We start from the raw sequence: 28,000 nt of genomic DNA on the forward strand, positions 1-28,000 counted from the left end.
GCACATCATGAGCGGGAGGCATGTGCGCTCCCCGTGTGCAACCTGCCCGAGGAGGGAGAAGCGGAAACCCTCTTGGATATGCTAGCCCAGGTTAGGGCAGGCGGATCCATTGAGGATGTGGAGGTTGGCCACCAGCTCTTGGAAGACCAACGGTCCCAGCTGTGGGCCACCCTCCTCCCCTTCCGGGGGTTGTTTACCAACCAGCCCGGAAGGACTGACTTGGCTGTCCATCACGTGGACACTGGGGATCATCCCCCGATCCGGCGTTCAGCATATCGGGTCTCCCTGGAGGTGCAGCAACACATGCGCCAGGAGATTGACGAGATGCTGAAGCTGGGGGTGATCCAGGCATCCAACAGCGCTTGGGCCTCGCCTGTAGTCCTCGTCCCTAAGAAGGACCGAACCACTCGGTTCTGCGTGGACTACAGGGGGCTCAATGCGGTCACGGTCGCCGATGCGTACCCAATGCCACGCATCGATGACCTGCTCGATCAGTTGGCCGGGGCTCAGTACCTGACCATCATGGATCTGAGCCGGGGATATTGGCAGATCCCCCTGACTCGCAAGGCCAGGGAACGCTCTGCCTTTATTACCCCATTTGGGCTGTACGAGTCCACGGTGATGCCATTCGGGATGAGGAATGCCCCTGCCACTTTCCAGCGGATGGTCAACACCCTGCTCAAGGGACTTGAAGGGTACGCGGCCGCGTACCTGGATGACATTGCCGTCTTCAGTCCCACCTGGGAGGACCACCTAGAGCATCTAGCACAGGTGCTCAGGCGGATCCACCGGGCAGGTTTGACCATCAAGCCGGGAAAGTGTCAGCTGGCCATGAGCGAGGTCCAGTACCTCGGTCACCGGGTAGGTGGGAGAACACTGAAGCCCGAGCCTGAGAAAGTGGAAGCCATCGCATCCTGGCCCACCCCCAGGACCAAGAAGCAGGTGATGTCCTTCTTGGGGACCGCTGGGTACTATAGGAGGTTTGTTCCATGCTATAGTAGCCTGGCAAAGCCCTTGACGGACCTCACCAAGAAGAAGCTGCCCTCTGCAGTCGATTGGACAATGGACTGCGAGACAGCCTTCCGGGCCCTAAAGGACGCCCTGTCCAGCCCGCCCGTGCTACAGGCAGCCGACTTCACGCGGCCGTTTGTAGTACAGACCGACGCCAGTGACTTCGGCCTCGGTGCGGTGCTCAGCCAGGTGGACTCTGCGAGCCAAGAGCACCCAGTCTTGTACCTGAGCAGGAAGCTGTTACCAAGGGAAGTTGCCTATTCCACGATGGAGAAGGAGTGCCTGGCCATAGTGTGGGCCCTGCAGCGTCTGCAACCCTATCTATACGGGCGCCACTTCATCGTGGAGACGGACCACAATCCCCTCAGCTGGTTGCACACCGTCTCTGGGACGAATGGGCGATTGTTGCGATGGAGCCTTGCGCTCCAGCAATACAACTTCACCATTCGCCACAAAAGGGGCCGTGACCACGGTAACGCAGACGGGCTGTCCCGACAAGGAGAGGTCGCGGACGGGCGCACGGGGGAACACCGGAGTGTGCTGCCCCCTAGCGCCCTCAAAAGGGGGGAGGTGTGAGGCAAATCCCGGGATATGAAGATGAATTATGACTCCAGTCATAATCCCTCATCACTCCCTGGCAGTGCCCCCTCCCTTCTTGTTCTCAGTGTTCCACTCACACCTCCATGGCCATGTCCTGTGATATGGAGATGAGGTGGTGTGGGAACAATGGACACAGGATGACTCCCTGCCGTCACCCTGTAACAAGAGTTGTATCTCATTAGCAAGGCTATGGAACTAGCTAGACAGAACGACTCCAGTAAAAAATGGTTCATATCTCGCAAGCCATATTTCCGATAAATATGGCAACCATAAAAATGGTGTCTCCGCATGTGGACGATGCCGGCACCCCCTTTTTATGGGAGCAGGACATTGGGAAATGCCCCAGGCGTGATATCAGCCAATGGGGAACTGGCAGACAGGTCATGAGTCCCCTCGTTCTGTAGCTAAATTCATAACTGTCACAATGAGAGCATTGGCGTCCGCCTACGACGCTCCCAGGCAAAGTTATGGCCAATATCCCCTTTGCTGGATAATTCTGATCCATGCAGGGGGAGTGGCAGTGCTTCCCTGTGAGGTCACTAAGGTAGGAGGGGACCTGGATCTGCCCAGGTTGATAACCCTACTTCGGCCATTTCCCAGGGTTCTTTCGCTGGGGGCACGTGTAGGAAACATCTGTGGGAAGGATCCTAGAAACCTGGGTACAGCGCCCCCCTGTGGCCAGACGCAACAAGGTAACTGCTGGAACTGTGTATGCCTGTTTGTAACCCATGCTTTGATTGTAACTGTACTCTGACATATGTATATTCTGTAGATTCCCTATTGTATATATTGTAGTTCTAGTGTGCTTTAGGCTGATTAAATTATATAATTAATCTTGGGCTGTTCTGTTATCTCGATCTTGAATCCCACGTCTGTGTGTTCGGCTAATAGTTACCGTGAAGCGGTTGGTGGCAGCGAGTTTGTGCCAAGGATTATTGTGGGGAGGCCAGTGAGATTCGGGGAGATTTTATATATTCCGCCCGCGGAGGTCGGGGGAATATATACCTTACTCTCACCGGGGACCCTTCAATAATCGGCATAAGTAGTATAGCGGCCTCCTTGCTTATTGTCGGGCAATTCCATAATTGGCCTGACTATAAGAGGGGCGCTAGAGAGCGCATCACGTGCTCTGTCGGTCGGGAGGTATAAAGGAGGGGTGACCCCCACTTGTTACCCCCCGATTGTGACGTACTGGTAGCCAGCGCGGGGGATTTCTGAGTGACCCCCCCGGTGGTTTGTGACACTTATAAATTCTAATACCATCTAGAATTTTACATTTCAGTTTTCTTTTCTCATTCAATTTAACAAATTTTACAACATTATTATTTTGTATCTTTATTACTATGCTTATGCTATCTGGAATTTATTTTAATTCAATTTATTTTAATTTACAATTATTTTTAGTTTTTATTAATCTAAAATTAATTTGCAATATTTTGTAGTATTTGTATATTTGTTGTATATTTGTTTTAGCAATCTTTACAATTATTTTTAATTTTTATTAATCTAAAATTAATTTGCAATATTTTGTAGTATTTGTATATTTGTATATTTGTTGTAGTTCCATTTTTTTATTTGAGCAAATATATATTTTTATCTTTATTAATATATTTATAATTAGTAATAATAACTAGAATTTATATATTTTTTTTAATTCCAGTTTTTATTTTAACATTATTTTTTATCTATACTAATAGACTCATCATTTGTAATATCATCTAGAAATTATGAATATTACTTGAAGTAATTTTTTTTTCTAATTTTAAAATTTTTTTTGTTTATTAATAGCTAATTAATAATATTTTTTTGTATTTCCATTTCTTAATTAATTCAATTTTTTTAAATATTTTATCTTTATTAACTCCTTCACTACCCAGAGATTTTCCGTTTTGTTTTTTTCTTCCCCTATTTCCAAGAGCCCTAACTTTTTTATTTTTCTATCAACAGCCGTATGAGGGCTTGTTTTTTAGTGGGTTGAGTTGTACTTTTGAAAAAAAATCATTACTTTTACCATATATTCTACTGGAAAATGAGCAAAAATTGAAAAGTGCAGTGAAATTTAAAAAAAAAATTTCATTCGATGTTGTTTTTTTGTTTTTTTCATTTCCAATATTTATTATATGGTACAAATTGACCTGGCAGTATGGTTTACCAGGTCAGTACAAGTTCGTATATAATAAAAATATATATATTTTTTTAATTGATGAAAAAAAACAAACATAAAATTGTCCCCCCTGAAATAGGCCCTTTTGTGACCATTTTCCCAGACCTGTGTGATGGCTTAATTTTTGAACCTTAAGCTCATGTTTTTACAAATATCGTAATTCTGGCGTTTTGCTCTCCTCCCGTTATGCTATTTACCAATAATATTATTTTTTTTTTATATTTTGATAGAGCGGACATTTCTGAAAGCGGCAATACCAAATATATGGTTTTTTTTTTAATTTCATATACCAGTACGTCATAGGTCGGATTTTTAATGTTATGTAGACTTTTACATTTTAGTTTTCTTTTTTCTTTATTTCATTTTTTTATTATTACTGATAGGAATGATTAAAAAACATTTTCCTGTAGATATTTATTTATATAAAATAACTTTTCTGTTCTTTTGTAATTTTCATTGTAATCTAGTTTGCTGTCACAAGTGACAAATATTGTAAAAGCTAAGTGATTGACGCTCGGGTTACTATTATTTACATGTTTCAGTCATCTGCATTTTTAACATTTTTGCCTACTCATAAAATTGTTTCTCCATGTTTACATTATTGTTTATACATTGGATACGCTGCTTGCAAATTATTTTTATATTATCAGAAAGGATGCGACCAGAAATAATAGAGGGAGTGATCTTTTTGTCAGGATTGTTATCAACTGTTCTTGAATCATAACCAGCAATAACTGTCTTTGGATTGTGGCAGTCATTAACTCTTTTTTGATTGGTACCATCATCAACTGTTGTGAGACCGAGATCATTATTAATTGTCACTTGATTGAGACCATTTTCAATTGTTGTTGGATCAGGACCATTATCATCTGTCATTTGTATTATGATACTATCAACTGTCATTGGAGTGGGACTGTTATATAGCGACATTGGATTAGGACTATTATGAACTGTCATTGGATCAGTGCTATCAACTATTATTGGATTGAGACTGTTATTTAGTGTTGTTGGCTCAGGACCAATATCATCTGTCGTTGGATCAGGACCATTATCATCTTTCATTGGATCAGGACCATTATCATCTTTCATTGGATCAGGACCATTATCAACTGTCTGTCATGCTAATGGGTGTGGACCCACTGTGCCATGACTAAGTGCCTACCTAACCTCTGATGGTGAGGATGGCCTGGGCTGCTGGTAGGCACCAGGCACCACTCCTGGGCAGTTTCTGGTACTGCAGCATCTGAATGGAAGGTCAGGGATGCAGGTATGGGATAACAGGCAAGATGGAGTGGGTACAGAAAGCTGTCAGGTAGGAGTTGGTACTGAGACTGACAGGACAGAGTCGATAATAGAGACTGGCAGTACGGGATCAGAGCTAAGTACAAGAATCAGTATGAGGAGAAAGACAGCAGATTGGTGTGCTACCTGGAACTACCTCACTAGGAACCTAATTGCTCATCACCTCCCTACAGAGGAAGGTGGTTTAAATAAACAGTGACTCCCAGCCATAGGCTGGAAACACAATACAGCGCGTAGTGCCCCTTTAGAAGATGGGGAGCGCACACGTGCACCAAGAATGCTGTCATGAGGTCTGCACAATGTGAGCATGCCCTGGAGCCTGGAGACCGGGGATGGAGCAAAAGAGGGACGTGGGAAAATCACTGTTGGCTGGCTGCAGTGGTGAATACCTCAACGTTACTACCAAAAGTAGGAAACAGGACAGTGCAGAGATGCTGGCGTGACAGTATCGCCTCCTTATGCCCCATTGTCAGGCCCGAAAAGAATTTAGTTCAAAGATATTTTCAAAGCAGACATGCATAGACGTACACCAAGGATCCTGGAAGAAATGGCTCATGATGACTGGCTTGAGAGTGGATATATGAGAGCAGTGGGACACAAGTAAAGAGGAAGGAAGCTTTAATTTGTAAAACATGGTGTTGATCCGCCTGATGATTTGAAGGGACTGATGAAGCATGGACACAACTTATAAGATGGAACCTTGTGCCGAATATATTTTGTGGAGAGCCAGACCTTATTTCCTTATCTCCTGTGCCTCATATCAGCATGACTCTTCAGCTGCTCCTAAGATTTCTTAAGAGCGGTTTTAGTGTACTCGCAGATTTTAGTGAAATCCTTAGTGAGACTGTTGGCTGCAGGCATACCAAAAATGGTTGACACAGGAAGAGGGATGTTAGGCTGTTGACCAATAAAGAAAGAGGACTTCACTGAAGCCTCATTTACATGATTATAGTAAGAGCTTGGCCCAGTCATTGTGGTGCACACTTGCGAAATGCTGCAGAAAAATTGGCCGAATTCTGTTGACCCACTCTACCTGGCTGTTGGACTGTTGGATGGTATGCGGATAAGAAATCCAAACACAAATTCAGAAGTTTACAAGTGGCACTCCAGAATCTGGATGTAAACTAAACACCCCACCTGGATGTAAAATAGATATGATGTGAAGAGGGAACCCGTGGTGGTGGAAGATATGCTGGATGAACTCTTTTGCAAGGATGGGAGCTGATGGGAAACCAGGCCACCACCCAGATGATGGAGCACCCAAAGGACACCGGTAGATCCATAATAACATTTATAGCTATGTGCTGCCAGGGAGCCGAAGGAAAAGAAAGTGATAGAAGCAGTCAAGTAAGTCGTTGCTTTAGAGTCTTGTTCCAAGTGCATGAGGGGCAAACAGAAACTAATTCCACAATGTCCTTCCACATGGATGGACACCAGTAATGTTGCATGATGAATTGCATGGTCTATTTCAGCCTAGCATAGCCAGCCATTTTAGAAGACCCCAAAACAAAACTTGCTTTCTATCAAACCGACTTGAAAGTGTTCCGTGATGGAATTCGAGGCAAGTACATCAGAGCCAGAGTAATCATCCTGGTGGGTTCAGTGACATGTTTGAGCTCCTTCTCCTGGTTGGAAGGTAGAAGGTACCCAGAGAGGGTATCTGCCTTGATTTTTCTGTCTGCTGAACGAAAACCAATGATTAAAGGCCGCTTTACACACTGCGATATCAGTACCGATATCGCCAGCGTGCGTACCCGCCCCATCGGGTGTGCGACACGGGCCAATCGCTGCCGGTGTCGCACAACAACGCCCGTATCCGTCACACGGACTTACCTTCCCTGTCACAGCAGCGTCACTGAACTGCCGCCCAATAGAAGCAGAGGGGCGGAGATGAGCGGGACGTAACATCCCGCCCACCTCCTTCCTTCCGCATTGTGGCCGGGATGCAGGTAAGGTGAGGTTCCTCGTTCCTGCGGTGTCACACGGAGCAATGTGTGCTGCCACAGGAACAAGGAACAACTTGGTTACTGCTGCAGTAACGATATTTGAGAATGGACCCCCATGTCACCGATGAGCGATTTTGCACGTTTTTGCGACGATGCAAAATCGCTCATAGGTGTCACACGCAACGGCATCGCTAAAGCGACCGGATGTGTGTCACAAATTCTGTGACCCCAACGAGATCACTTGAGCGATGTCGTAGCGTGTAAAGCCTGCTTTAGTAGAAGAGTGCAAAGAACAGAGACAATCAGGCTTGGCGCGGATTCAGCCTCTGTGTGGACTGCAGAAAGGCTAGATTCTTATGATCGGTGTAAATAATGACTTAATGAATTGCCCCCTTGAGAAGGTACCACCACTCCTCTAAAGCCATTTTAGTTGCCCTCAATTCTTGATCCCCAATAGAATAGTTGTGCTCAGGAGCAAAGAAGGCCTTTGAGAAAAAAACATCGGCGGAAAACTATTGCATGATTACCACCCCTGGCCCAGAAGACAAAGCATCCACCTCCAGAAAGAATTGTCTATTAAAGGGGTTATCCGGCTTCTTTTGACTTTTTTTCATTATTACACTATTGGGCTACATTGGGGCAGGTAAGTAGATAGAGACCACTTACCTGCCCCGCTGTCAGCCCCTCTCCCCCGGCTCAGAGCGGTCATGTGACCCCTCCTGCCGCGATTTTGCTGCTTCCGGCCTTTGCACGTCTACATGGGCAGAGCCATGTTGACATGCAAATCTGGAACAGCATGTCACCTCCCTGCTGGGCTGTACAGTGTTTGGAGTAAACGCCCCCGTTCCCTGCCCCCTCCCACACATTCCCCCCGCACCCCGTACTCTGCCCACAACCTCCCACACACTCCGTAGTCTCCCTCCTCCGCCTCCTGTGCCCAGCTACGTGCGCCCTGAATTGCAGCCGAGTCAGTGTCCAGTTCAATAAGGCAAGGAACACTTGTTGTCCGATACACTGCCAGCGCTGTGTCCCCAGCGCTTTATTATGTTTACTGCCTGACGCCCTGGGAACTGTTCCCCCCCCCATTTCACCCCCCCCCCCCGCCCCCCCCGTTGTCAGTGTTTGCCCCCCTCTGCAGTATAAGCTGCCTCTCATTCTCAGCCTGCAGTGCGTGCATCCGCGGGGATGACGAGCGCTGCTTCACTGCCCGTGCAGTCTGTGTCCCGCTCCCTGCCAGCCCCGCAGCTGCCCGCACTGCAATGTCAGTGTCTGCCCGCAGTATCTGCAGCTTCTCACGCCGCGGGGCTGGCAGGGAGCGGGACACTGACGCTCTCCCGCTGTGACGCACAGATCGCTGTGTGTGACAGCGAGAGAGCGACGAAATGAAGCCAGCAGGAGCCGGCATCAGGCAGCTGCGGAAAGCTGTAACCAAGGTAAACATCGGGTAACCAAGGTGGTTACCCGATATTTACCTTAGTTACCAGCCTCCGCCGCTCTCGCTGCCAGCGCCGGCTCCTGCTCTGTGCACATGTAGCTGCAGTACACATCGGGTTAATTAACCCGATGTGTACTGTAGCTAGGAGAGCAGGGAGCCAGCGCCCAGTGTGCGCGGCTCCCTGCTCTCTGCACATGTAGCTGCAGGTTAGATTAGATGACATAATTACCTGCAGTAACGATCTCCTGCCTCCTGACGTCACCGCGGTCACTGCCTTCTCTGCCCGTCTCGCGGGCGGCCCGAGACTGTCACTAGCAGTGACGTCACGGGCTCTCGCGATACTGCGTAGAACGCGGCGGGCATAGAAGTCAGTGACAGCGCTGACGTCAGGAGAGCATGAGATCGTTACTGCAGGTAATGAACTCATCTAACCTCCTGACGGCAGCGCTCGGCATCCCCTGCAGTGACCTGGGCTGACCTATTGATGTTAGCTCAGGTGACTGCACGGCTCTCCCAGCCAATGGGGAACATTTTGTTCTTCATTGACTGGGAGTCTCATTGACTATGGTATGGATCGCCGTGCGACACCGTTATTGGATTACGCCGGACCCGGATTTGATTGTTCTTGTCAATAAATTGTTGAAAGAGAGAATGTGGGGAGTGTTTTTTCAAATAAAAATTTTTTGGTTGTCTATTTTTTATTTCTTACTGACTGGGTTGGTGATGTCGGGTATCTGATAGACGCCTGACCTCACCAACCCCAGGGCTTGATGCCAGGTGACATTACACATCTGGCATCAACCCCATATATTACCCCGTTTGCCAACGCACCAGGGCGCGGGATGAGCTGGGGCAAAGCGCCAGGATTGGCACGTCCAATGGATGCGCCACTTCTGGGGCAGCTGTAGCCTGCTATTTTTAGGCTGGGGAGTGTCCAATAACGGTGGACCTCCCTAGTCTGAGAATAACAGACCACAGCTGTCCGCTTTACCTTGGCTGGTGATCCAATTTGGGGGGGACCCCACGTTTTTTGTTTTTAATTATTTATTTAATTTTAAATAACAGCGTGGGGTGCCCTCTGTTTTGGATTACCAGCCAAGGTGAAGCTGCCAGCTGTGGTCTGCAGGCTGCAGCCGTCTGCTTTACCCTAGCTGGCTACAAAAGATAAGGGGGACCTCACGTCGTTTTTTTTTTTTATTAATTCTTTATTTATTGGCTAAATACAAGGCTAAGCACCCCTTAGTGCCACATGAAAGGCACTAAAGGTGGCTTTACACACTGCAACATCGCAAACGACATCGCTGTAACGTCACCGGTTTTGTGACGTTACAGCGACCTCCCCAGCGACATTGCAGTGTGTGAAACACATCAGCGACCTGGCCTCTGCTGTGAAGTTGTGATCGCTAGAAATCGTTCAGGACCATTCTTTGTTCCTTTTGTTTCCCGCTGTGCAGCAAAGTCTCAGTGTGTAAAGGGGACTTTACAGCGACCACGCGGCTCTGTCTGTGTAGCGTCATGATTAGCGGTCACCTGTGAAGGATTCACCGGTGACCGCTAATCCCCCGAGTGACTGAAGTTATCCCCCCTCTCTCATACTCAACGATCCCCGATCCCCGGCTCTGCACGGCGTTCACTCTGCTCCAGCGGCTTTTCCTTTTTTGAAAAAGCCGGCCGCTCATTAAACAATCTCGTATTCCCAGCTTTTCCCCGCCCACAGGCGCCTATGATTGGTTGCAGTGAGACACGCCCCCACGCTGAGTGACAGGTGTCTCACTGCACCCAATCACAGCAGCCGGTGGGCGTGTCTATACTGTGCAGTAAAATAAATAAATAAATAATTAAAAAATCCGGCGTGAGGTCCCCCCTATTTTAATACCAGCCAGATAAAGCCATAAGGCTGAAGGCTGGTATTCTCAGGATGGGTAGCCCCACGTTATGGGGAGCCCCCCAGCCTAACAATATCAGCCAGCGCCGCTCAGAATTGCCGCATACATTAGATGCGACAGTTCTGGGACTGTACCCGGCTATTCCCGATTTGCCCTGTTGCATTGGCAAATCGGGGTAATAAGGAGTTATTGGCAGCCCATAGCTGCCAATAAGTCCTAGATTAATCATGTCAGGCGTCTGACCGAGATACCTTCCATGATTAATCTGTAAATTACAGTTAAAAAACACACACACCCGAAAAATCCTTTATTAGAAATAAAAAACACTAACAAATTCCCTCATTACCAATTTATTACCCACAACAAAGCCCTCCTTGTCCGGCGTAATCCACGTTCCTCCAGCGTCGCATCCAGCTCTGCTGCATGCAGGTGACAGGAGCTGCATAATACACCGCCGCTACGGTCACCTCCACGCAGCTAATGAAGACAGCCGCGCGATCGGCTGAGCTGTCACTGAGGTTACCTGGATGCAGCGGTGGCCGCGGGTAACCTCAGTGACAGTCCAGCTGATCGCGCTACTCAGCCGCCGCTCCTGTCAGCTCCACACAGCAAATGAGGTGAGTATCGCGATCAGCTGAGCTGTCACTGAGGTTACCCGCGGCCACCGCTGCATCCACCGTGTGTGTGTGTATGTCCGCTAAAGGAATCCGCTCTCATTTACAATAACGTTTTTTTGCACAGATGACCCATGTGACCCAGGGAACGTCGTAGACTACGGTTTCACATGAAAATTGAACCCTGCGCTTTACAGTCACTCTCCAAAAAACATGACTCCATTAAAGTGAATGGAGCCTGGAACTACAGTTTATTAATCTCAGCTGTGATTGGTTACTATAGTATCAAAGGACAGTGTTAGTATAGTGCTGGGGACGAAGGACGCATACGTTTACGCTGCAGTGCTAGATGCAGCGTAAAGGCATGAAATACGCACACGTGCGCACAAGGCCTAAGACACACTTTGCCTTGTGAGGAAGATGAAGTGCGTGTCTTGTATTCAATTCATATAGTGACACATAGAGGGATAAGCCTGGAGAATCTATGTGTGTATATATATATATATATATATATATATGTATATATATATATATATATATATATAATGTATATGTATACACATAACTATATGACACAAACCACGCACACACACACACATGTACCATACATACATGGCGTATATATCTACTATAGACTCACATTGGGTGCTATATATAGTCTGCCTTACACAGTATTCATTTATCTATAAGGGGTGAGGAACATGTAACAACTCTTTCTGTTACCATTGTTGATGGGATGTGAGGTGATTGCTGTGTCACAGATGAGAGAAGCAGGATCTTTGCTCTGTCACATGCTGAGAGGTCAGGTGCTGGGCAGAATACTGACAGCCATTGAATGTGCAGAGGGAGGGCAGGGGGCGTTCCTGTACACTGAGGCCGGGCAGGGGGCGTTCCTGTACACTGAGGCCGGGCAGGGGGCGTTCCTGTACACTGAGGCCGGGCAGGGGGCGTTCCTGTACACTGAGGCTGGGCGGTGACAGCTCTGACTGAGGTTTGGCAACCAAGAATACAGGAAATTGTCATGTTTGTTGGAGCTAAATGTAAACAAGAGCTGCAGGGAATAAAGTGTGAATTCAAGAGAAACAAAAGTTAGAAAACAGAAAATAACAATGTAGGGGTGATTTATATGACAATACAGCACAGATTAGCTTACAATTTTTTTTGGAGTGTATGTCGGATAACTCCTTTAATGTCGGGCCTATGAAGCATGGGAGCAGAGAAGAAGGCCCGATTTAAAGAAAGAAATGCAGTCTCTGTCTCTGTAGTCCAAATCTTTGGATTTGTGCCCTTGAAGATCATTGCTGAATTTGGAGAGGTCTGAGATGAGAAATGAGATATAAACTGGAGGTAACAGATCGCAAATTTTAAGACAGTAGAATTGCTTTAATGCCAGAAGGATGAGGCCATTTGAGAATTGCAGACAATTTTTCAGGACCCATCTTCAGTCCAGTGTCTGAGATGATATTACTTAGGAAGTGAAGACTGTTTGAAGGCACGCTTCATAAACTTGGCATATAGTCGATTCTCCCTAAGCCTTTGCAAAGTCTTTGCAAGGCTTGGCACATGCTTTTTTCTGTGAGAAGTCAGATCTGGAGAGAAACTCAAGATTTCATAAAGGTAAACCACCATATAAGAGAAGAGGAGATATCTGAAGATATAGCTAACGAACTCCTGAAAAACATCTGGGGCACTATTGAGCTAAAACAGCATAACACGGTATTTGTAGTGACGATACCGGGTGTTGAAAGCGATCTTCTGTTCATCTCCGTGACAAATACGAATTAAGTTGAAGGCCCCTCTTACATCAAGTTTTGTAAAAATCTCAAGGGGGCTTTACACGCTGCGACATCGCTCATGATATATCGTCGGGGTCACGGTCGTTAGCGACATCGCAGCGTGTGACAGCTAGGAGCGATGATCAACGATCGCAAAAACGGCAAAAATCGTTGATCGTTGACACGTCACTCCTTTTCATAATATCGTTGGTGGTGCATGCTGCTGGTTGTTCGTCGTTCCTGCGGCACCACACATCGCTGTGTGTGACACCGCAGGAACGACGAACATCATCCTACCTGCGTCCACCGGAAAAGAGGGAAGGAGGTGGGCGGCATGTTCCGGCCGCTCATTTCCTCCCCTCCTCTTCTATTGGACGGCCGTTTTGTGATGCCGCTGTGACGTCGCTGTGACGCCGAACGCACCCCCCCTTGAAGGAGGGATTGTTCGGCAGCAACAGTGACGTCGCTGAACAGGTATGTGCATGCATGTGACACTGCCATAGCGATATTGTTCAATACGGCAGCGATCACATGTCGCATGTACGACGGGGCGGGTGCTATCTCTCGCAACATCGCTAGCAATCGCTAGCGATGTCGCAGCGTGTAAAGCCTCCTTTAGCCCCTCTCATACGATCAAACAATTCCAGGATTAGAGGCAATGGATACTTGTTCTTAATCGTGATCTGATTTAGACCCATATAATCAGTACACGGCCTGAGAGTTCCATCTTTTTTCTTCACAAAGAAGAAGCCCGTCCCTGCTGGAGAGCATGACTTCTGGATGAATTCTCTTGCTAGGTTCTCTTTAACATAATCAGACATGTTGGTGGTCTCTGGTCTCTACCAGCGACAGGGAATAAATACAACCAGTGGTCGCTGGTCTCTACCAGCGACAGGGAATAAATACAACCTTGAAAAGGCGAGGACTACAGGGAGCAAGTCAATGGTACAGTCATATGGACTAATAGTTGGTAATATTTCCGCCTCCTTCTTCTCGAAGACATCAGCATAGTAGCCAGGAGGCAAGCCAGGAAGGCTTGATGGAGTCAGAGGAGGCTAGACTGGTCGTACTGAGTTGAGACACCCTCCGTGACAAGACTGACCCCAACTTAGCATCTCTCCGGAACTTCAGCCCTGAATGGGCTTGTGAATATGGAGCCAAGGCAGTCCCAGGAGGAGAGGGTGTGATAAGCTTAGAAGCACCAGAAAGAGATCTTCTCTGTATGCAACATTCCGACCTGTATTTCCACCTATTCAGTAGCGAAGAGTACAGGCTCATATAGAGCCCTTCCATTGACAGACAATACCATCAAAGGACTTTGGAGACGATGAACCGGAATCCAATGTGTATCCATCATGGCTTACTGCAGGAAATTTCCTGCTGATCTGGAGTCCAAGAGGGCTGACTGACGCAGAGAATCAGATATCTCCACACAAAACAGAAACAGGCAGTCAGCGGAAGAGATAACCTCACATAGGGCAGCCTCTCAAGCAGATCCTAGGCTTGGGAGTTTTACGGCTTTATGGGACATTAACGGATCAGATGTTCCGTGCCTCTACAGTAAAAGCACACTCCCTTTTACGAGTATCTCTCGTGCTTGAGAGACTTGTGACAACTCGGGGTCCGGAGCTTCACACTGTTCTGTGATTTGAAATGTGTTTTGTTTTCTGTTGGTGCAGAAAGGGTTAATGACATTTTTCTTGCTAGCAGCTCCTGGTTAGTTAACCTCAGGTGTAGCCGGTTTGTGACACTCTCATGTCCTTTAAATAGTCACAAGATCCACTACCTGATGCCCATAATAGAATCTCATTCTCTTTCTGATCACCTTGAGGGAGGACGTTTCCTTGGAGATGCTGGTGTTATGCTGCTGGAGCTTAGCTGTTGCAGTGCTAAGTTTTGGAGACTAGTTGACTGTGGCCTTGCTGTCTGGCTGCAGCAGTGAAGTCTGTTTGTATATGTGACGCCCTGGCAAAACCAGGTAGTCATACAGATTAGGCCCCTGCACAACACCTTCCCTCGCAGGGTTACACACACCCAACCTGAAATTTTAGTCACCCCCCCAGGGAAAGACAGGCGCACCAGTGGGCGGGACCAAACGGATGGAGAACAACCACCTAGGGGTCTGGAGAGCCCGGGTCGGGAAAAGCAGTAGCTCAAGTTTAGAGCTCAAGCTGAGTGGAGTGGAGGAGGTGAAGCTCAAGCGCAGAGAGCAGAGGCGCCAGGGTTGGAGCCCTGGTGCATTGGCTAGGTGGCAGACGGTGGTCCGTGTCTAGCAGGAGACGGGAAGACGGCAGCCGGAGATCCGAGGTGGACCGGGGAAGGGTTGGAGCCCGCTGGTACCGACACCGGAGAACCGACCAGGAAACCGTGCACAGAGGGGGTACTTGGACCCTGAAACCAGGACCGGAACCAGCGGCCTAGCTAATTAACCAATTGAGGGCAGGATTATAGGTCCTGTCCCAACCAAAGTCCCAAAAACAGACAACCACCCACAGAGAGGGATAGGGCATCCGCCATGGCCCGGTAGATCCCATGGGTCAGCGTCAGCGGGCACGGCTCCCAACAATAGTACCGGGAGCAGACTCCCGCGTTCCACACCGGGAAGTCCACCACATCACAACACAGTGCAGAGGAAAGTGACACAAACCACCAGCCCGAGTGGGGGACCAAAGTACACCCGGCCACGGCGGCCAGCCACCAGCACCTTGGTTAACCACTGGACTTGTCTGATTTCAATAACCGTGAGTAAGCTGTGACTCCCTGGTCTGACCAGGCGCGACGGCCCCTGCCATCACCGTCCCCTGCACCAAGTCACTGGGTCCCGGGGCAACCATCCCTACCCATGGAGGGGTTAACAACCAGCTGCCATCCCATCGCCCCGGGTGTCCCACAGCAACAGCGGTGGTGCCATACTTCACCACACCGTGGGTGGCGTCACAGACTGACTACGGCAAATTCCGTACAAATACGTCCCCCTTTGATTTGGAGTGTCCGCGTGACCCCCGGGTCCGGATAATCCCTCGAGCCACACTGCGGGTCCGGATCCGAGCAGCCCGGCTGCTACTGACGTTGGGGTGGCACATATATCCTTTAGTCAATATCTCCCTGTTTGTCCTCCTTTCCCTGTATGTCATTACCGCAGTGGTGACGTCTAGCGTACTCCCCAGCCTTGTCAATATCCAGGGTGAATGGAGAGACAGTAATGGACTAGGCACGTGACGGCGACAAGGGGAAGGACTCGCATAGGGTTGTTAGGGGAGCTCAGGGACCAGACACAGATTAGTATCAGGAGGTGGCCCATCTTCCGCTCCCTATCATCATGGTCCTCATCTCCTTTATCATTACCGTTCATACCCATGTATTTTGCCATGTGCCGGACAGTCGTTGGTACGCGTGCATGTCACGCCATGTGTCGGAAACTTGCTAGCCGAGCATCACTGTGCCTATGAAGACCACCATAAATCATTGGTAAAAGGTGACAAGAGCATTGGCAACTAATCTGGCCGCCATCCCCTTAATAACCATCAACACTAGAAGTAGCCGAGGGGTGAACTAACATCCTGTGCACCGAGGACCCAGCCGGAGAACTAGCTATCCTAAAGGAAGGGTAGATGAATAACTCTCTGCCTCAGAAAATAGATAAAGAATAGCAAGCCCCCCCACATTCAAAGACTGCGGAGATATAGAAAAACACAATTCACAGATAGATGATAGGATTAGCAAAAGGTGAGGCCCTACTGACTAAATAGGACAGGATAGGAAAGGGACTGATGGTGGCCAGAGAAAAACCCTGCAAAAATCCAAAAAGCCCTCAGATCGCTAGATCTGAACTCCGTCTCATACCAGGCGCTCTTGTCAAACCAATGAACAAAAAGAAGGAACCATTACAAATTCAAGAAGCAACAAACACATGGACTAATAGGAGCAATACTCCAAACAGCTGCAGGGAGCTTCCCAGCTAAGCAACTGAGAGGGAACATCCCTGCATGCATAAACTGACAAAAACCACAGCAAATGACAATTTCAGAAAAGAGCAAAAAGAACCAAACAACAAATAAAGAGCCAAGCACTTATCTGGGGTAGATGTGGTCTGGAGCAGGATGAAGCAAGCTGGTGAACAAAGAACAACGGACATCCGGCATAGCCTGCTAGCAGACCAGGGTTTAAATAAGCAGAGAGTTTAGCAATGGAAACACCCATTTCTCAACACACCTGGTCTCTGTCCAAACCATTCCTGGCCACAAGAGGGAGCCTCACAGCAGCAAAAGCATAACTGACATTCACAACAGTTGGCACAATTATGTTCCTGTCATTGCTCAGTTAACTTGATAAGGTCAACCTGCATCAGTTCAGTAGCAGGCGCAGGTGACTGGGAAGTCAGCGGGATCTGAAAGGGTAGAGCCAGGAACAAACGGTCTACTTTCGCGTGCCACCTCTCTGGTCCTTTCATGGAACCTGAGATCCGGGGAGCCAAGGAAATTAGATCATCCGGAGTTGCAGGTATCATGCCCAGTCCCAGAGTGTCATCCCCGCTTGCCCACGATGGCGCCCCGATACCTTCTCCTCTCCTGCCTTCCGGCTCCATGTGTTCTGTGTCTGTCCTGAGCTCTGCCGCGGCCTCCTTCTGCTTCCAGGCCACACGCAGGCCATCTGAGAGTGTCCATAGGTTGTGCACGCGGCTAAGCCCCTTTCTTAAAGGGCCGGTGTCTGATTAACCGGAAGTGTTCCTGGAGGTCAGCTCACCCTGGAAGGTATTTAAGATTGTCTCCCCTTAGAGGAGGCGCCTGAGCAACATTACCTACTAGTTGGTGCATTGCTAGTTGTCAGATCCCATTACGCTACTGTGTCTAGTACTGCTAATTGTGTCCTAGTACCAGTCTCGTGTTCCTAACCTGCATCTCGTCCTAGAGTCTGCTCTCTACCACCACCTCTATGCTGCCACTTCTGAGCCACCACCTCCATGCTGCCACATCTGATCCACCCCCTCTTTGCTGCCATGTCTGAGCCATCACCTCTGTGCTGCCAAGTCCGAGCCACCATCTTCGTGCTGCCACATCTGAGCACACCAACACCGAACATTAAGAAACTTTACCAGTCCGTAAGAGCCGATCTCCACTGGTTCTTGGCAGTCTTGCATTTAGGCCCCATGTTGCTGCACCAGAAAATCCCTGTCCTTCAGGAGAATCCGGTGTACGGCCTAGTGGGTTCACTCCCGGACGCTAACCGCCCCTCGGCGACCGTAACAGCAGAAATATCATGACCAGCCAGTTCATCCTTGATCCTTTTGGACAGAATCTCCCAGAAGGTGGCTACCAGCGCCTCAATAGTCTATCCCAACTCAGAGGAGAGGGTACGGAATTGAATCACATATTAATCCACAGTCTGGCTACCCTAACGCAGCCTGAGAAGGGAGGATGCTGCAGAAGAGATATGACCTAGCTCATCTCAAACCCTGCAACTGGCCTCCAAGAAGACCTAAATATCCAAGGTGGCAGGGTCTATTGTCTCCCATAGGGGATTAATCCAGACAAAAGCCTCTCCTCCCAGATGGGACGTTCAAAAGGCCACTTTGGCCCGGTCTGAGGTGAACTGATGAGGGAGCCGTTCAAAATGCACCATGCATTGATTGATGAACACTTGACATAGTTGGATATCACTGTCAAATTATGGTGGGCCAGACAGACGTGGGCCGAATCTAGGTGCCAAGGTTGCAGGCTGTTTAGTGGCTGCTGCATAGGCTGTTGAAGGAGGAACGGAAGGCACCAATGCATTTACCGACTGCTGGAAGGCCAGGATTTGGTCTTGTTGTTCATGTTAGAGGATTGACTGTTGAAAAAATTGAGTGGAGGGTGATTGGACTCAATGGGGACCATGGCCTGAGCAAATTATCACACTCGCGTGTGCAGACACACTCCACTATGACCGGGCTTACCCTGAAGAGGCGTGACTAAGTACCTACATGGTCTTCGCCAGAGCCTTTGATGGTGAAAATGCACACATCACAGCAGTTCCCGGTAATGCAGCAGCTGACTGTAATGCCTGATAGGAGCCACAGACTCAGACTGGCAGTAAGGGGAATCTAGTGAAAAGCCGCTCACAAAGCAGGACCCCAAGAACTCTGCAACCCTTTAACCCCTGTACAGGGATTTGGAATTACACAGAGCCTCAGAGATCGCTACCTGTGGTAGACTGTAGTCCGTGGTCGTCAGGCAGGGTCAAAATCAAGGAGATGCAAAACAGGAACAGAATCGGCAGGCAAGGGCGTAGTAAGGAGACAAAGCAGGGGTCAAATCCCTTTTTTCTCATCTCACAGTTACACCCGCCTTTTTTTTTCTCTACTCTGAGAACTCCACGTGGCGATTAGTCACTGGTCTTCTGACGTCATTCCTGTTGCTTGTTCATTACTATATATCTCACTGTGTGCAGCAACATGTGTTATGCTGTTCTTTTTTGCTTTGTATTGTCCTGATGAAGAAGGCGGCTGTGCCTTCGAAACGCGTTGACCCGTGCAAATAAAGAAAAGGATTTCATCAAATCCCCTGGAGTTGTGGTTTTTAGCGCAGCATCAAACCCGTTTTTCTCATACATCTTGTGATCTACCTTCCCATCGGGGCTGCAGCTGACCACCATATGCACTTTCTGCCTAAATGCTCGCAGAGGAGTTGTGCCTGTCACAACTGAAACAGGTGAGTACCTGTCTCTTTACATTTTAATCTCTTGTCCACCAGATAAGACCCTATTTTGCGCTTTCTTCCTCCACAGTTTTTTCCAGGTATTACTCAAAGGCAGTCCCTGGTACTGCAGCAGCTGACCGGAAGATCAGGGAAGCAGGTACAGAAGGACAGGCAGGATGGAGTAAGTACAGAAGGCTGGCAGGCAGGAGTTGGTACCAAGACTGATAGGACGGAGTCGATACTGGAGACTGGGAGGATGGGATCAGAGTGAAGGACAAGAGTCAGTATCAGAAGACAGACAGCAGACTAATGTGCTAGCAGGAACTAACTCATTAGGAACCTAATTGCTCAGGCACCTCCATACAGGGGAAGGTGCCTTAAATACCCAGTGTGTGCCCTGGAGCCTGGAGACAAAGTAGGAGAGGGACGTGGGTATTTCACTGCTGGCCGTCTATGATGAGTATGTCAGTGTCCCTGCTGAGAGGTAGGAAGTGGGAGAGTACAGGGACGCCAGCGTTACACTGTGATAGCATTGGGACCATTATCAACTGTCATTGAATGAGGACCATTATCATCTGTCATTGGATTGAGACCATTATTAACTGTCATTGGATTGGGACCTTTATCATCTGTCATTGAATTGGGCCCATATCTGCCATTTGGGTCTGGATTAATATCAACTGTCATTGGATCAGGACCCTGATCAATTTTCATTGGATCAGGTCCAATATCATCTGTCATTGGAACGGTACTATATTCAAGCTTTGTTAGATCAGGACCATTATCATCTGTCGTTGGATTAGGACCCAATATCTGTCATGGATTGGGACCATTATCATGTGTCATTGGATTAGGACTATTTTCAACTGTTCTCGGATCAGGACAATTGTCAACTGTCATTGGATCGAGACCAATATCATTTGTCATTGGATTGGAACTATTATCAACTGTTGTTCGATTGAGATCATTATAAGCTGTCATTGGATCAGGACTTTTACCAAGTGTTGATGAATTGGGACTGATAATAGCAGTTTTTTAAATGGGAGCCTATTTAAAATGCTGCCCTTAAAGGGGTTTTCTCATCTTTCTTCTTCAGTGGCGCATAACTTCCCTGCCTGCAACTTGCCATAGGGTGTTATGCTTCTCATGATTGACTCTTCATGCCAACAGTATAACCGAGCCGCTGTCCCAAACTGTGCATTCTCCTATGCTGCAAGAAGAGGAGCACAGAGACTCTAAAGCTGGATCTGTCCACCTTCAGAGCAGTGTTTGCAAGCTTTATATCAAAAAGCTTACAAGCGCTTTGCTCCTTGCCTCTGATAAGCTACCCAACCACCTCTAATAAGCTACATAGAACAGTGCACTGTAAAATCCCTCCTTTTTCGAGAATAGTGATTATTTCTAATAAGGGGTTCATTGCCAAACTTCTTGTGATAAACAAGGAATTTACAATTTTATCCATTTATGATGATGAGAAAACCCCTTTAAGCCTTTTTCATATTTAGTTAAACTGTTAGGATTCAATTCCTTTGTTTGTTTATATTTTTAATAAGATGGAGCGAAATACTTTTTAATTATTAGTCTAAAAAAATATTCTTAAAAATTATATAATTTTTTGGGAACTAATCTGAATTATTAATCTTGGTCTACGAATTATTGAGTATGGTCTCATTGGATGCAACATGCAGAGATTCACAGGCTCAGAGCATGTAATGAAATTTGGGAAACACATGGTTGACCGACTGCCTTAAACCCACTGACCATTAGGTGGGAACTAGGGGTCTGTACGGTCAGTCAGCTCTATATTGCTATGTCAATATATCAAGTTGGGACCTATCTTGGTAATTAGGCCACTGTGTGCACAAAAGTGTTAGCTCACGTTTATGGTTAACCAAACATTAAACAGGAGGAGGTCACACAATAGCGGCCCACTAATGACCCACAATAACCACTTTCCAAGCCATTTGTTGAAAGGGGGTTATTACCTCAATTGTGTCCAGTGAATGGCTAGTGTCTTCATTGAGGTGGCTCCTTGCAAGGATGGGAAAGAGCATGGAAGACGCTCCCATCTCCTGATCCTGGGAATTTTCTTCTTACAGATGGGCCAGCCTGGACGTGATGTGTCACATTGATTTGTGTAGTAGAAGATTTGGCATAAACTGCAACATGTCCACTACAAGCCATAAACTGGCATTTTCTATGGTGGGATCTCAGAGGCTTACCTGGGTCAATATTTCAATTCTATGGGCCCTTAGAAAAAATTAGACATGCATGGATGCAGCCAGTGTGACGCTAGCTGAGCCTTTGTTTTACCCGTAGGGTCATGAAAATGCAAAAATTCTCAGGCCAAAAAGCCCCACTGTTTGTAAAATCAGGTTTGGTTTTAAGGAACTCAACCACAAATTGCCTACAAACCACTGTAGATCAGTGCAGTATTGTTATACTATTCCATGAAAAATATGGGAAGAGCAAATGCCCCAATGTAAAGAAGACCCCACTTAATTATATAGGGTTATACCACCAAAAACCTCTAGATAGGTGATGAACCTGGCACCAATACTGACCTGGAGAAAGTCACTTCTGAACTAAGGGGTAATGACAAACCTGCCCCCCACTCCATTCATAGTCTATAGAAGCAGTAGTCAAACATGCAAATTTTTGCCCCCATAAAGGTAAATAGAGTTGTGGTGATGCATGTACATTACTGGCCTTTTCACACGTGCAGCACAGGACCCTTTTTTAGTGAACATTTTCCAGTGCTTGACCTCCATGGATTTTACATTTATTTCCTTTCGATCTTCTCTCTTCCTCTTCTGACCTGGTTGGCTTATCATCATTGCAGCTCATGATGTGTTGCCAAGATATGGCACGAGAATTCCCATTTAAAGTGACTGCTTCACAATAACAATTATGTATGCCATAAATATGTGGGTCCCACCTCTCGGATCAATGCGAATCTTGAGAATGAGGGGGTGCCCATTCCCCAGGTAAACTGGAATGTGACCACCAGTAAGTGGAGAGGTGCTAGCACATGCATCTGCTCTCTACATGCCTGCTATCGAAGGTCCATGCTGGTAGATGATGGGGCATAATAGGCTATGAAGGGCCATCATCATTCATCATAACCTTCAGAAGTATATTACATATTTTCAAAACATAGTACCTAAGAAGAGAAGATCCAAGTCCCTCATGCTCAACTTGGTGGTTTCTAGTAGACTATGAACTTAAAAAAAAAGTTATCCATCACAAACACTGAGATCGAGAGCCCTGTAGAAGACCTGGTATATTACTAACATAACAGTGTAATACTTCTTCTCTCTTGCGGTAGAGGTGCAGCGACTTTGATATTTTATTTCTAGATTCACCCACCCATCACTGATGATGGTTGGAGATCCAAGCAGCCAAACTGTAACAAGCCTATGGGGGTCTTGCAGTAGTAATTGCAGCATTTACAAGCATATGGTCCATTATTGAATTCTTTGCAGTTCCAACTTCACCTCTGTAACCAAGAATGATGGAACAACAGCATCTCTTTCTTTTTTGGCCACATAGAAAATAAACCAAGACACCCACATCTCACCAATTCATCAGCCACACCGCTCATGTGTGGTCATTACATATGTAGCACTAATCCCTTTCCCACTCAATGGGAAAGTGTGATAACGGTCTGTCTAATTGGCGCTAATTGGGGAATCAAGGGAGTTCAGTGTTGACTACATCATCATCAGTAATGATTGTAGGAAAAAAGAGAGGCTGGAGAGTATGGCGGATTGGCTCCTTTGTAATATGATGATGGGGCTTCATCCTGCAGAGGACAAACACAAGTGGATGGGAAAGTTGGAAGAGTTGTTTAAAATTATTATATGCTTTAACATACCAGATCAGAGTGGTTGGCAGTGTAATGCTCACATTTACTATAGATAAAACAAAAGTATAACATTTTATGTATGTACTTACTATATAGGAATAAAAGTCTCATATCTATGTATCTCGTAGCTATCTATGTCCATTATCTACTCTACATATTTTATCTATCTATACATAAAAGAATGAAAGATAGATAATAGATATATAGACAGACAGATAGATATAGATCTATCTTTCATATATATGTATGTTTTTATCCATCTAATTATCTGATACCTATAACTCTTTATTTCATTTGTTCTTAATTTCATTCCTTCGTTTGTTTCTTTCCTTCCTCACTTTTTCACCTCTTTTCTCTTTATTTTTTTTAATTATTTTGTTCTTTCCTTCTCTATCTCATAGCTATGTATCCAGCCATATATATATGTATCCTATATCTATTTTCAAAGTATGATTTTTTAAAAATATACCAGTATGTATCTATTCATCTAGATATAGTTCGAAAGATAGATAAACAGATAGATGAAAAGAAATATGTAATATAAGTATCAAAGAGATACATAGATGTATATGAAGTAAATCAATACAAAGGAAATAGATACAGCATAAATATATAGATGGCTGGATCAACAGAAAAGAAAAAGAAAGAAAAAAGAAAGAAAGGAAGAAAGAGAAATCAGATTGGAAAAGAGTAAAGAAGAAAGAAAAAAAAGAAGGAAAGAAAAAAAAAAAAGAAAAAAGCGAGAAAGGAAGAAAAAAAAAGAAAGAAAGATAGAAAGAAAGAAAAAGGAAGAAAGAAAGAGAAACCAGTATGGAAAGAGCAAAAAAGAAAGAAAATAAAGAAAATTAAAAAAGAAATAAAAGAAACAAGGGGAAGGGAAGTGAGAAGGTTTGAAGTTATGAGATAGATGATAGATAAATAGATATCTAACAGATGATAGATAAATAGATAGATAAATAGATAGATAGATAGATAGATAGAGGGATAGATAGATAGATAGAAAGAGGGATAGATAGATAGAAAGTTGGATAGATAGATAGATAGAGGGATAGATAGATAGAGGGATAGATAGATAGATGAAAAATTGATAGATCGGTAGATAAATAGATAGACAGATAAATTGATAGACTGATTCTATAGATTTTATTTCCTGTAAGCTATATGCAAAAAGCTGATTTCTTCTTGCAGTATAGGGTGGGGATATGGGGCTCTTGAATGGAATTTTCTATGGCACAACTGGCACGGGTCATCATCCTTAGCGAGGTTACCAGGAGTGTGAGATTTGGTGGAGGGGAGCGCAGAGAACAAGGTGGTACTGGTGTGTGTGAGGTGCGAGGCTGATAAAATGGAAAGTAAAAGAATGTGGCAGTTTTAATTAAATTCCATTAAAGCTCTCCGTCTCTGCTACACTTTTCGAGCATGTGCTCCACATTCTCATGCTAATTTTGGGACATCTGTACAGAGACTCCTTTCTCATCAAAGACGTCCCCCATCAAAGACGTTCCTGGGAAACCCTTCACCTTTGACCTTTAGGGTCACCCAGAAAACAGTGGCCCTATAGATCTGAGTACTGTACAGCTGTAGTATCCTTTTACTCCCACTTTCCTTCGGGATCTAGTTTTTAGACTGAAGCATGGTCGCCCCGTTCTGTTGGCACGGCCCACTATCTAACTCTCCTTTTATGACTTAGAAAAAGGGGGTCTTTATTTTGTAGATTGGACTGTTTCCTTCTTAATACCCATTTAGACTATTCCTTGCAAGTCTGGTACACTCGGGGTCACTCAGTGCCCCTTTACCCTGTACTGATGTTAGAGATAATACGTCCAATTAGTAAAATGAGATCCATGTAGAAGGCCAACGCAGGATTATGGGATGCCAGCTGCCAAGTAGGCTGAAGAAAGTACTACATTTCTAATATTTTTTTATATTTTATGTTTAGATTTCTTTTTACATATTTATATATACTTTTTGTATTATTTATTTTACTTTTTCATTATATTTAAATATAAATTAATTTATGTGTAAAAATGATTTTTTTTTGTTTAAAGTTTATAATATGTTTAATTTTATTATGGTAAATTAGTTATTTTTCACTAATTTAGATTTTTTTTAGAAAATACTATGGCAGAATTAAATCCCGTCCAAAACTACATTTCCCCTAATGCCCACTGTGGACATTGTAGCTCCAGTAACTCCTGCTACGGCTACCTACTAGTTATTTAGGTCGCTTATTACACCTACTGGTGCCATCTTCACATGCTCATTTTTCCATCTCAATGATTTTCACCTTCCAAGTCATCCTCCGAAACCTGCTTCTCATAGTCTCGATTTTGCTGGGACAGTCCCCGATATCAGAGTGCAAAAGGGGTGTGGCATAGCAAAAAACGTGCCCAAAATAGGGTGTTCCTTTTGTTTTGTGATGGTGTCAAGCACTCCTTGGGGGCAGGACTTCAATGTCCAATTAGAATGTTGGTAAGTAGGTCCTTCGCCTTACAGACTTGATTTTGCTGGACAGTCCTGGGAATCAGAGTGCAAATAGGGTGGGGGTTTAGGAAAACCATGCCCAAAAGAGGGTGTTCCTATTTGTTTTGGGGTGGTGTCAAGCACTCCTCGGAGGCGGGTCTTCATTTTCCAATCAGTCTGTTGGTAAGTATGTCCTTCTCCTTACAGACTTGATTTTGATGAAACAGTCCTGGGAACCAGAGTGCAAAAAGGTGGAGGCTTAGGAAAACTGTTCCCAAAGGAGGGGGTAACTATTTGTCTTAGGGTCATATCAAGCACTCCTCAGGGGGAAACTTGAATGTTCAATTAGAATGATGGTAAACATGTGCTTCTCCTTGCAGACATTGATTTTTCTGGACCAGTCTTAGGAACAAAAGTGCAAAAAGTGTGGGGGGCATAGGAAAACCGTGTTTTAGGGAGGAGTCAGGCATTACTCGGGGGTAGTTCTTAAATGCTTAGTTAGAATTGTTTCCCTCTGCTCCTGTATATCCTCTGTTTGGATGAGTACTTCCTCCCAATGCACATGCATGCTCAGTTTGGCCGAGTGTTCATGTGTTTTTTTTAAGAAGGAAAGTTGGAGTAAACTGCTTGCAGACACCTCTGGCTGAAGTTAATTTCTACATGAACAAAAGGATCGACTAGACCAGACCTGGGCAAGGGGCGGCCCGCGGGCCACATCCGGCCCGCCTGCTCTCTGTGACCGGCCCGCCCATCTTCAGCCGGTGCAGTGGAGCCGGGCTGCAGCGTGCCGAGCAAGGAGAGATCCTGTACAGGTCCGCACTCCGCACAGTCAGTGCAGGCAGCGGAACGCAGGAGTCTTTCCTCTGTTCCCTGCCGGCACTAATTGTCAGTGACACACGCGCGCGCTCTGACGTTGTCAGTACTGCGCTGCGTGTGTCATTTCAAAAGTTCCCGCCGGGCTGGAGAAGAAGCAGCACAGCAGACGGAATAATTCATCCTGCACTGTAGGACCTGCGATGATGTCACGCCCATGTGACTGTGTGGGAGGAGACACTGGATGCCGGGCACAAAGCAAGATACTGAATTCTGAAGGAGATGTGGACACATGATGACTGGTAATAAGAAAAGAGGGGACATGAGGGGGAGGGGGACTGCAGGGTGAGTGCATATGTGGGAAGATGGAGCTGCAGGGTGATTGGCATATGTGGGAACATGGAGCTGCAGGGTGATTGGCATATGTGGGAACATGGAGCTGCAGGGTGATTGGCATATGTGGGAAGATGGAGCTGCAGGGTGATTGGCATATGTGGGAACATGGAGCTGCAGGGTGATTGGCATATGTGGGAAGATGGAGCTGCAGGGTGATTGGCATATGTGGGAACATGGAGCTGCAGGGTGATTGGCATATGTGGGAAGATGGAGCTGCAGGGTGAGTGGCATATGTGGGAAGATGGAGTTGCAGGGTGATTGGCATATGTGGGAACATGGAGCTGCAGGGTGAGTGGCATATGTGGGAACATGGAGCTGCAGGGTGAGTGGCATATGTGGGAACATGGAGCTGCAGGGTGAGTGGCATATGTGGGAAGATGGAGTTGCAGGGTGAGTGGCATATGAGGGAAGATGGAGTTGCAGGGTGAGTGGCATATGTGGGAAGATGGAGTTGCAGGGTGAGTGGCATATGAGGGAAGATGGAGTTGCAGGGTGAGTGGCATATGTGGGAAGATGGAGCTGCAGGGTGAGTGGCATATGTGGGAAGATGGAGTTGCAGGGTGAGTGGCATATGTGGGAAGATGGAGTTGCAGGGTGAGTGGCATATGTGGGAAGATGGAGTTGCAGGGTGAGTGGCATATGAGGGAAGATGGAGTTGCAGGGTGAGTGGCATATGTGGGAACATGGAGCTGCAGGGTGAGTGGCATATGAGAGCTGCAGACTGACAGAAGGATGTGAAGGGGTGCAGAGTGTTTGAGAGGGGTAAGTTGGGGTACAGGCAGGGTGAAATATGTGGGCAGGGTGTGTGACATATGGGGGTGTAGTATAATACAGGTGTACTATATGGAGGTGTAGTATATTACAGGTGTGCTATATGGAGGTGTACTATATTACAGGTGTGCTATATAGGGGTGTAGTGATGTAGTATATTACAGGTGTGCTATATAGGGGGTGTAGTGATGTAGTATATTACAGGTGTGCTATCTGGAGGTGTAGTATATTACAGGTGTGCTATATGGAGGTGTAGTATATTACAGGTGTAGTATATGGGGT

At 46.4% G+C, this 28,000-nt stretch overlaps 1 long non-coding RNA gene across 1 annotated transcript in view; it reads right to left on the bottom strand.

The window, feature by feature from the left end:
• Nucleotides 1-28,000, bottom strand: part of LOC142258005 (uncharacterized) — a 204,984-nt gene that overhangs the window by 153,488 nt on the left and 23,496 nt on the right. The gene's annotated exons all lie outside the window — the stretch shown is intronic.

This window comes from Anomaloglossus baeobatrachus, chromosome 12 (assembly GCF_048569485.1).
Source record: "Anomaloglossus baeobatrachus isolate aAnoBae1 chromosome 12, aAnoBae1.hap1, whole genome shotgun sequence".
Lineage (NCBI taxonomy): Eukaryota > Metazoa > Chordata > Amphibia > Anura > Aromobatidae > Anomaloglossus > Anomaloglossus baeobatrachus.